Source organism: Peromyscus eremicus, chromosome 1, assembly GCF_949786415.1.
Source record: "Peromyscus eremicus chromosome 1, PerEre_H2_v1, whole genome shotgun sequence".
Classification (NCBI taxonomy): domain Eukaryota; kingdom Metazoa; phylum Chordata; class Mammalia; order Rodentia; family Cricetidae; genus Peromyscus; species Peromyscus eremicus.
The window spans coordinates 187,164,061-187,174,612 of record NC_081416.1 but is presented as its reverse complement, the minus strand read 5'-3'; the positions used below and the strand labels follow the sequence as shown (position 1 = coordinate 187,174,612).

The window sequence follows — 10,552 nt, the reverse complement described above, 5'->3', positions numbered from 1 at the left end:
TTGTTTGAAACCTGGGGCCTATGCAGGGTCGCTTGGCTCGGCCTGGGAGGAGGGGACTGGACTTACCTGGACTGAGTCTACCAGGTTGATCTCAGTCTGTGGGGAAGGCTATGCCCTGGAGGAGATGGGTATGGGGGGAGGGCTAGGGGGAAGGTGAGGGGGGAGGGAGGGGGGAGAACAAGGGAATCCGTGGCTGATATGTAGAACTGAATTGTATTGCAAAAAAAAATTTTAAAAAAATGTCATTCTATGTTCTCCTTAACCTTGGATTATTGTCTGGACACCTGGTCATATTCTGTTGCTTCGGTGTTTTCATGTGGTTTGACATTGTTCTCTAACAGGTTTCTGTGGTGGTAGTTTGTGTATGCTCTTACAAATAAAGCTTGCCTGAACATCAGAGGGTAAATCCAGGCACTAGTTAGCCATAGAGGCCAGGCAGTGGTGCCATGTACCATTAATCCCAGCATTCGGGAAGCAGAGATGACAGATCTTTGTGAGTTCAAGGCCACCCTGGGCTACACAAGATTGATCTAGTCTAAAATGGAAACAAAGCCAGGCAGTGGTGACACACATCTTTAATCCCAGCAATTGGGATCTCAAGCCATTGCTCCCAGTACTGGGGAGGTACACATGCCTTTAATCCCAGCACTAAGGAGGTTTAGTTAGGAAGTGGAATGGCCAGGCAGAAAAAGGAATATAATGTGGAAGGAGACAGGAGCTCAGCACTCTTTCACTCAGAGGATCTCACAGAGGTAAGAACTAGTGACTAGATGCTCTGCTTCTCTGATCTTTCAGCTTTCACCCTGATATCTGACTCTGGGTTTTTATTAATAAGAACAATTAGGATTTAGGCTACAGCTTTCAGCATTAATTTTTTCCTTTTCTTTTTGATCGCTTATATGAAAGGTCAGCAAGTCATCTATTCCTTGTTCCTGAAAGAGAAGCTCACTGAAAAGAAACAGAAAGAAATGGCCGATTCTCCAGTAAGCATTTCCGAGGTCAGTGGTCATGTCTACTTTTCTAGAAATGTTATATGTTCAGATATTGCAAGCCTTTAATTTTCTGCTGCTGATAATAGTTTAAATTTTATTATGACAAATGTTCCAAACAAGCAATCAACAACAAAATAAAGCCTCACACACTGAAATTAACCAGACCCAAATACTGGACAAATCAATGTACTTTTGTGTAGTTAGAGTAGTCATTGGAAACAGAAGTTCTGGAGTCTTACAGAAGGGGTTTTATGTTTATTATTGAATATATTTTTGTCACCTTATCAGGAAAAAAGTAACTGTGATAGAATTAGAGCTAGAAAAGCACTTAGCTTTATGGCCTTTTTCATAACTTGTGTTCATTACCTGTATTCAGTCTTACCTCAACCCTGATAATTATCCATTCTTGTTCACTTTTCTCCATATTCTGCTGTGCTCTGGTGTTTGTTGTTTCTCATATACACATACTATTAGCTAGTTTTTGCATGTGAGGAAAAATATGATTTCTTCTTTCTGACACTGTGTGACCTAACTTAACATTCCACATTCTAAGCCTAACCGTTTTCCTGCAATTTTTATTGCAATTTTTTCTTCAGCTGAATGGTATTCCACTTTATATGTGTACTATCTTCATTATAATTAGATTGGTTCTATTAGTTTGCCATGTTGAAGGCAGTAGCAGTGAATATGGGGTTAAATATCTCTGTATTAGGGTGTGGAGATTTCCAGTTATGTTCATAGGGGTGCCATTGCTGGGTCATACATTAATTCCAACTTCAATTTTTTTCCTTTAGGATTAATTTATTAAATCATAAATGTACAACAGCCGCTTACCTCTATATATGCACTTAAATTTTAAATGGAAAAACATTATGACTTGTTACACCATTATCCAGGCTAATAACTTTTCAAACCTTTTGAGAAAAATCTTAAGAAAAGTTTCTCATGTCACCTGAAACTTACAAATTTAACATTATCAAAGACCACTAGAAAGAAACAATTAAAAAGCTAAGAAACTGTCTCAAAGGTATTTTTTATAATCCTTCCTACTTAGTAAGGTTATGTTATTAAATAATCCAATCCATTCCCAAGATGGCTCTCTGAGTCCCCTCTGGTGTCTTCTGCCATGTCACTGAACATTTATGTATGACTGAGATAAGAGTTTCCTTAACATTGTTACTTCAATAACCTGAAGCTCTTCTGTTACCTCTAGGCTCTCATTCTCTCCTGTTTATTCAGTGAATCCCATCATAAGTAGGAAGAATCTCAATATCAGTTCCACCCACCATATCCCCTACTTCCTCCAGGACCATAGTTTTCTGAACCGTAAGTCATCCTGTGTTCTTGCTACCACCAATGTTTCCACTCTTCATTGGGCTATAGTTTGAAGGTTGCTGATTATAATTTCCAAAATCATTGTTATTTTCATTTCCATAATTTCTTCCTCCATAGCTTTCAAAACTACCTCTAGAGCCCTCACCCTGAATGCCATATCCGGATCCCCACCACCATATCCTCCTTTTCCTCCTCAATAACCAGAGCTACCTCCAAAATTGCCACCTCTAGGTACTCCTCCATACTCATTATAGCGATCCACAGGACTGACATTGATGAGTCATACATTATTTCCATCTTCAATTTTTTCAATAATCTCCAAACTGATTCCCACAATGGCTTATTAAATTACACCCTCCCCCATCAACAGTGAATAAGGCTTCCTTTCTCTCCTCATTATGCCTAACATTTGTTTTCTGGTTAGTTGATAACAGAAAAATATGCCTGGGGTGAGGCAATGTTTCAAAGTACTTTTAGTTTCTGTTTCCATTATGGCATTTCAGGGATCCTGAACACCTGCAATATTTATTGGGCATTTGTGTATTTGTTTTTAAAATGTGCTGTTTCAGCTCATTTGCCCATTTGTTCATTGACAGTTTTATTTCCTGGTATTTAATTTCTGTAATTCTTGGTAAACTCTAGGTAAGAGCCCCTATCCAAAGTGTCACTGGTACAAACTCTTTCCCACCACTTGGGTGTCTGTGTGCTCTGCTGATTGTTTCCATACAGAAACATTTTATATTCATCTTGGTCCATCTGTTCAGTTATTGTGCTATTGGTGTTCTTTCTAACAAGTAAGTCCTTGCGCCACCCTGGGCTACCAAGTGAGTCCCAGGAAAGGCGCAAAGCTACACAGAGAAACCCTGTCTCGAAAAACCAAAAAAAAAAAAATTTAAGCACACTAGACATGATAGAGCATGGTTTGCACATGTGACTTGATCCTACCATGAAAATTTTGTTCTTGAGTGTAATATTAGATTATAGTTGTCTCAGTTAGGGTTTCTATTGCTGTGAAAAAAACACTATTGACCATGGCAGTTCTTAAAAAGTAAAACATTTAATTGAGGTGGCAGCTTACATTTTCAGAGTTTCAGTCCATAATCGTCATGGTGGCATACAGGCAGGCAAAAAAGCTAGAGGAGTAGCTGAGAGTCCTATATCTGCAGGCAAAGGGAAGCCCACTGACTGTCAAACTTAGTGATGCTTAAACAAAAGAGATCTCCAATCTCATTCCCTCAGTGACACACTTCCTCCAAAAGGCCATTACTAATCCAACAAAGCCACACCTCCTCATAGTGCCACTCCCAATGCAGGCCAATTAAACCCAAATTACCACAGTAGTCTACATGTATTTTCTTTGGTGTTTAATATCATGGTAGTGATGATGTGTCATGTATTTGTTGACACCTGCCATCTGTTTGTCTTAGGAGAAGAGCTAATCACATCACTCACTTGATTAGGATACTTAGTTGTATCTTCCCAAACTACAGAGCTCAGTGTTTGGTTTTGGTTTTTTTTTGTTTTGTTTTTCTACACAATGTTTCTCTCTGTAACCATGGCTCTCCTAGAAGTAGTACTGTAGATCACGCTGGCCTCAAACTCACAGAGTTCCACATGCCTCTGCCTCCCAAGTGCTAAGATAAAAGGCATGTGCAAACACACCCAGCCTGAAATTGGTATTCTTTTATTTCTTTTTTTTGCCCCAAAATGATCCCAATGTGCAGCCCTTTATGTCTGGGACTCATTATGCGTCATTCTATGGCAATCATCAATAAAATGTCTTGGGGTATTGACTAATTGATGTGCATAAGTCATCCAATTAAAGGCAGAAAGATTGTTTTGCTCTTGTCAGTTCCTGTGAGAGGGATAGCTCTATTACACTACCCTGAAGCTGCAGTGTTTTAAGGTGGAGATTTGGAGAATGCACTCTGAACAGAAGGTTTGCATTTCTATCCGAACTCATAGCTTAGACAGAATATATCACCTGTACACAGTTTCAGAGAAATAAAGGAAGAATCGTAAACACTACTAACCTAAAATCTGTTAGAAAATACAGAATAAGTGCTAAGAACAAAACATTGAAAACAACAACATTCAGACACAAAAATGCTCAAATTTTCTCCTGGGCTGTTTTTCTAAGCTCTATTACATTTAAAAAGTGATGACATTTCACTTTTTTTTTTTTCAGAGCTGAGGACCGAACACAGGGTCTTGCTAAGCATGGCTCTACCACTGAGCTAAATCCCCAACCAATATTTCTTACAGAATTTAATGTATTCTTTTACTGACAGGAAATCTATGTCACTTCTGACTGCATCTACAGTTACTACACTGATGTGTACATGCTTAGCTACAGCTTAACCATTGTTTGATTGTTTTTGGACTTTAGAGTCAGACTTCCTTTTGTGGGTCATTTAGCTCCAAATTATAAAAGTTTGGCCTTTACATTAGGATTATTCCCACCTAGCTCTTATCATTCAAACTAACCTATTTTATACTAATCTATGTTCTCTCATGTGGCTTTTTACTTTTCTTTCTGTCTTTACTTCCAAGTTGTTCTGTGTCTTGCTGGTGTCTCTCTCTAAATCAGATTCTTCCTGACTTTCTCTCTTTCCATGGAACTCCTGCCTAACTAGTGGACATTCAGCTCTTTTTTTTTTTTTTTTTGGTTTTTCAAGACAGGGTTTCTCTGTGCAGCTTTTTGACTTTCCTGGATCTCACTCTGTAGACCAGACTGGCCTCAAACTCACAGAGATCCACCTTCCTCTGCCTCCTGAGTGGTGGGATTAAAGGCATGTGCCACCACCTCCCGGCTCTGCTCTTTATTGAACCAATCAGATATCTTAGGCAAGTGGGGCAAAATATAGACACATCTTTACACCATGTAAACAAACATTTAGTAACAGGACTTCCCTCAATTTTTATAACACTTCAGAAATAAAACATTCTTCAAAATTTCTCAAATTGTTAATTTTGCCTAAGTCAGCATATTCCTATTTTACTAGGAATATTTTAGATTATATTAATGTGGTTGATGTGGATTTTCCTATATGCTTGGTAGTAGCTCAAAAAATGCTTATAAAACAATCACATAGACTACCTACTTTATACATTAATGTTAAAATTGACAGTATGTAGTGTTATTGCACTCATTGTTACTGTAGATATAAGGAAAATTCTTTGCCTGTGAACTCAACCATGAATACTACTTTCCGCATCTACCAAATTGCTCTATAATGGAATGGCATTGGACCTACAGTTTTTACATATGAACTGAGCAGGTTAGAATGCCATCATGTAAGGCTGAAGAATGCACAGAATTGATTGAGTGGCAGGATTTTACCATGATCTACAGACACAAAAATTAAAGCACATTTCCTCATTATGAATTTTCTTTCTGAGACATGTACACTGTGATGCTGTGAGACATAAACCCAGCATCCATAACAGATGGGTAACCATGTGCAGATCTTAAATGTGTGTTGTTTTGTGTATATTGCTTGTGAGCATATTGTGTCATCCTGTTTTCACAGTTAGAAAATCCATTATATAATGTGACTGTATTAAAATCATCTGTTTGAGTGATTGTCTTCATCATCTACATCCATAATTTCTTCGACTCTACTGATATCCAGGGAAGCACTCTGTCTGGTAGCCTGTGGGTTGATGGCTTTGCACCTGGGGTCCTGAGGTCCCTGATCCTAGTGAAAGGGGGTGATCAGACACAGAGTCAATGGCACAGACTCTGTGAGGTGTGCAAGCAATCTCTCATTTACTAAACAAAGGGCTGAGGTTTATATATGTGGGTTTTTGGCAGGCTCTGATCCTAGATACTGTGGCAATTCTTGCTTGGCTCTGGGCTGCATGTCATCATGTTTTGTGTTGGATCTTATGGGTCAGGTTTTCCTCCAGCTACCATGCTCTATGCCCATGTCATAGCTCTTAGGTTGCACAAGGCATGACCCAGTGCTTTTGGCCTTACCCACCACACATGTGCTCAAACAAATTTTTTTCAGGGTTTATTGACATTCAGAGATGTGACTGTGAACTTCTCCCAAAAGGAGTGGGAATGCCTGGATACTGCTCAGAGGGCTTTGTACATTGATGTGATGTTGGAGAATTACAACAACCTGCTCTTTGTGGGTGAGAACAAATTTTTCCTACAATTCTAACTAATCCTTTATATGCATTGGCATTATAGAGTGTAAACTCTCTCTTAAGCTGTCTTAGTAACAGTAGGAGACTAGGTTAAGATTGGTAGTAGAAAAGAACCTTTTCATGGTTATTTGATTTTTTCTTTCCATTTTCCATGTCAGATGTGTCATGTACCCTCACTTTGGTTTCACAATGCATTCAGATACATAATTATATAACATTTATACCCATATGTGAAAGTTCCATGTCCATAGTTATACCTGACATGGTTTTAATTGTAAGAAAAAACTCAAGTTGTGCAAACTTAAAATTCTCCTTAAATATTTTGAAGATTCTGATATGAAACAGCAATAGAAAATCATTCTTAGATTCCTCTACTCTCTGTACTCTTCATGTACTGGGCACAGTACTGTGATAGACATCTGTATTCTTTCTAAATTTTCTAGCATGTGTCATGGGCTACCTCACAGAACAAGGGAATTATTGTATGGAAGGTGTTCCTGGTCACCTGTCTAGAGCAAATGAGATGGCCCTGCAATATGGAGAAGACAGGCTAGACACTAGCAGGATTGGCTAGGGAATGAGTAAGACAACAGTGATGACTTCCAGGGAAACAAAAGGCAAGACTGAGAGTGGTTTGTGATATTCAATTCCACTTGAATAGACTCCTGATCACTTGACTTAGGGTAATGTTCTGATCCCAGAATTCATCCTGCATGTAGGTAACTCATTGCCTATTACAGAATTATAGTGACAATGCTAGTAAAAATGCAGGTTTAGTTGACTATGCTGACATCATAGTATGGAATAATTTTAGAAACTATAAACCTAATCTGGGTCCATGAAGTAGGATTTGACTTTAATTGCCTTCCTTGCTGGCTGACTTTATATTACACTCTTAGATTTCTTCCTAGTGAAGAATATACAGACACCCTTCAGGCAAATATTCTCAGGAGATAGTATACAGAATAGACTTGAGAATTACCATATAAGGAATGTTAAACACAGCAGTATGTGGATCTCAGAAAGTGGAGAATAGAAATAAGCAATAGTTGCCAATGACAGCTGCCTAAAACAATCTAGAGCCTCCTCTGTCTGGCAAAATACTTGGCTTGCCTCCATTACTTTTGAAGACTCTAATGAGTTTTTCTAGAGAGAAAAGTAAAACCTGTGATGCTTTTAAGTAAGACTTTAAACTGCAAAGGAATTGGATATTCTGTATAGTTCTCTTGATTGACTATCACTTAGTAAGTATAAATAATGTGAACCTGAGTGTGGATAATACTCTTCATCAATTTCTGAGAAGAATTATTTCAACATAGAGACACTTATTCTAAACATAATCCATGAATGAGCTTCATCTAAAAGTTAATTATTGATTCCTCAAATTCATGATCCAGCATGTTTCAATAAGGATGAGATATCAATTATTAATCACAGACCCTTGAAGTCTGTCATACTGTTTTTGTGAGAATACATTCACTTACAGTGAAAGAAAAATGTCTAACTTGTTGCCGGTTGACTTATCTTAAGAGAGAACGTAGAGAGACAGTCACTTTCATATTTGTGGTCTTAGAACAAGTCCTGTTAATATGACCTTACTTATTTTCAGAGAAATATTTCAAATGTGATCCTGTCCATCAACATGTGAAGAATGAAAGTGAGTCACATCAGTGTAATGAGCTTGGCAAAATACTTCCTGACCCCTCCATATATGCACATTATAGAACAAGTGAAACTACAGAAGACTATAATAACTACAGATGTATTAATCACAGGGATGCTTCTATTGACTCATTAAATACAGATAGACATGAAAGCATGCACACTGGAGAAGAACCTTGCAAATCTAAAGACTGGGAGAAATCCTTAAATGTGTGTTCCAACATTAGTCAAGATCAGAGACTGTACACTGCAAAGAAAGAGCACAGGCAGGGAGAATATGATAACTGTTTCAACTCTGCACATAGTCTTCTGAAACAAACAGGCTATATTGGAGAGACACCACACCAATGTGGGAAATGCATTAAGTGCTTCAGTACTGCCTCAAGCCTCACTGTACATCAGAGAATTCATACAGGGGAGAAGCCTTACAAATGTAAGAAATGTGATATATCCTTTACTGTGAAGTCAACTCTCATAAACCATCAGAGAATTCATACTGGAGAGAAACCTTACAGATGTAAGGAATGTGACAAATCCTTTATCAGTAGCTCAGAACTTAGAAGACCTGTGAGAGTTCACATTGGGGAGAAACCATACAAATGTAAGCAATGTGACAAGTGCTTCACCATGCAGTCAACTCTTAGAAACCATCAGAAAACTCAAACTGGAGAGAAACCCTACAAGTGCAACGTTTGTGACAAATCCTTTACCCGGTACTCACATCTCAGAATACATCAGAGAATTCACACTGGGGAGAAACCATACAAATGTCTGGAATGTGACAAGTCCTTTACTGTGCAGTCAAAATTTACAAAGCATCAGAGAACTCATACTGGAGAGAAACCCTACAAGTGCAACTCTTGTGAAAAATCCTACTCCAAATGCTCAAATCTTAAAGCACATCAAAGACTTCATATTGGGGAGAAACCTTACAAATGTAGGCAATGTGACAAATCCTTTACCTGGGACTCAGGCCTCAAGAAACATCAGAGTATACATACTGGAGAGAAACCATACAGATGTACGGAATGTGACAAATCCTTTATCAGTTGCTTTGATCTTAAAACACATCTGAGAGTTCACACTGGGGAGAAACCATACAAATGTAAGGAATGTGACAAATCCTATGTCAGTTGCTCACAACTTAGAATACATCACAGAGTTCACGCTGGGGAGAAACCATACAAATGTAAAGAATGTGACAAGTGCTTTACTGTGCAGTCAGCTCTTACAAGGCATCAGAGAACTCATACTGGAGAGAAACCCTACAAATGCAACTTTTGTGACAAATCCTTTAAACAGTGTTCAAATCTGAAAACACATCAAAGAATTCATACTGGGGAGAAACCTTACAAATGTAGGCAATGTGACAAATCCTTTACCCAGAACTCACATCTTAGGAGACATCAGAGAGTTCATACTTGAGAGAGACATTACAGATGTAAGGAATATGACAAATCCTTAACCGCTTGCTTACATCTTAAAACACATCAGAGAAGTCACACTGGAGAGAAACCTTACAAATATAAGGAAGGTGACAAGTCCTTTACTCAGGATTCAAATCTTAGAATACATCAGAGAATCCATATTGGAGAGAGACCTTACAGATGAGGAATGTGGCAAATCTTTTTCTACATGTTCAACTCTTAGAGAACATCAGATAATACATACTGGATAGAATCTTTACAAATGTTGCAATGTGACAAGTCTATTAGTACATGCTCACATCTTAGACAACACCAGAAAATCATACTGGAAAGAAACCTTATAATGCAAAGACTGTGACATATTCTTTAATGGGATTTCAGATCTTAGAAGACATCAGAATCTTCATACTGGAGAGAAACCCCACAAATGCCTGGAATGTGAGAAATCCTTTACCTACATGGCAAATTTTAGAACACATCAGAGAGTTCACACTGCAGAGAGACTTAAAAGAGGAATGTGAGGAATGTGACATGTCTTTTACTAGCTGTTCATATCTTAAAGCATATCAGAAAATTCATATTGGAAAGAAACTTCATAAATTCAAAGATTGTGGCAGATCCAATATCTACTTTCAAATCTTAGAAGACATCCAATAGTTCATAATGGATAGAAAAATATTACTGGAAATCATGTGACAGCATTTATGTGGTATTCTCTGCTTACAAATCCCAAGTATACATAATAGAAATATAAAGATAAGAGACTTGTGAAAGTTTTCAGTGATGTTTTAAATCTAAAACAGATTTTATATTCAAATAAAATTCTGCTGCAGTAACTGTGTGAATTGTCCTTCATGTATGGGTGCTTTGTCTGTAAGACTTTCTGTGTACTGCATGTTTATAGGATGGATGTAGAGTCCAGAAGAGGACACCAGATACCCTGAAGCTCTACTTAAAAACAGTTGTGCACTGTTCTCT

The 10,552-nt window shown here is 38.0% G+C and overlaps 1 pseudogene; it reads left to right on the top strand.

The window, feature by feature from the left end:
- The first annotated feature begins 968 nt into the window (after positions 1-968).
- Positions 969-10,095, top strand: LOC131903432 (zinc finger protein 54-like; annotated as a pseudogene).
- The last annotated feature ends 457 nt before the right edge of the window (positions 10,096-10,552 follow it).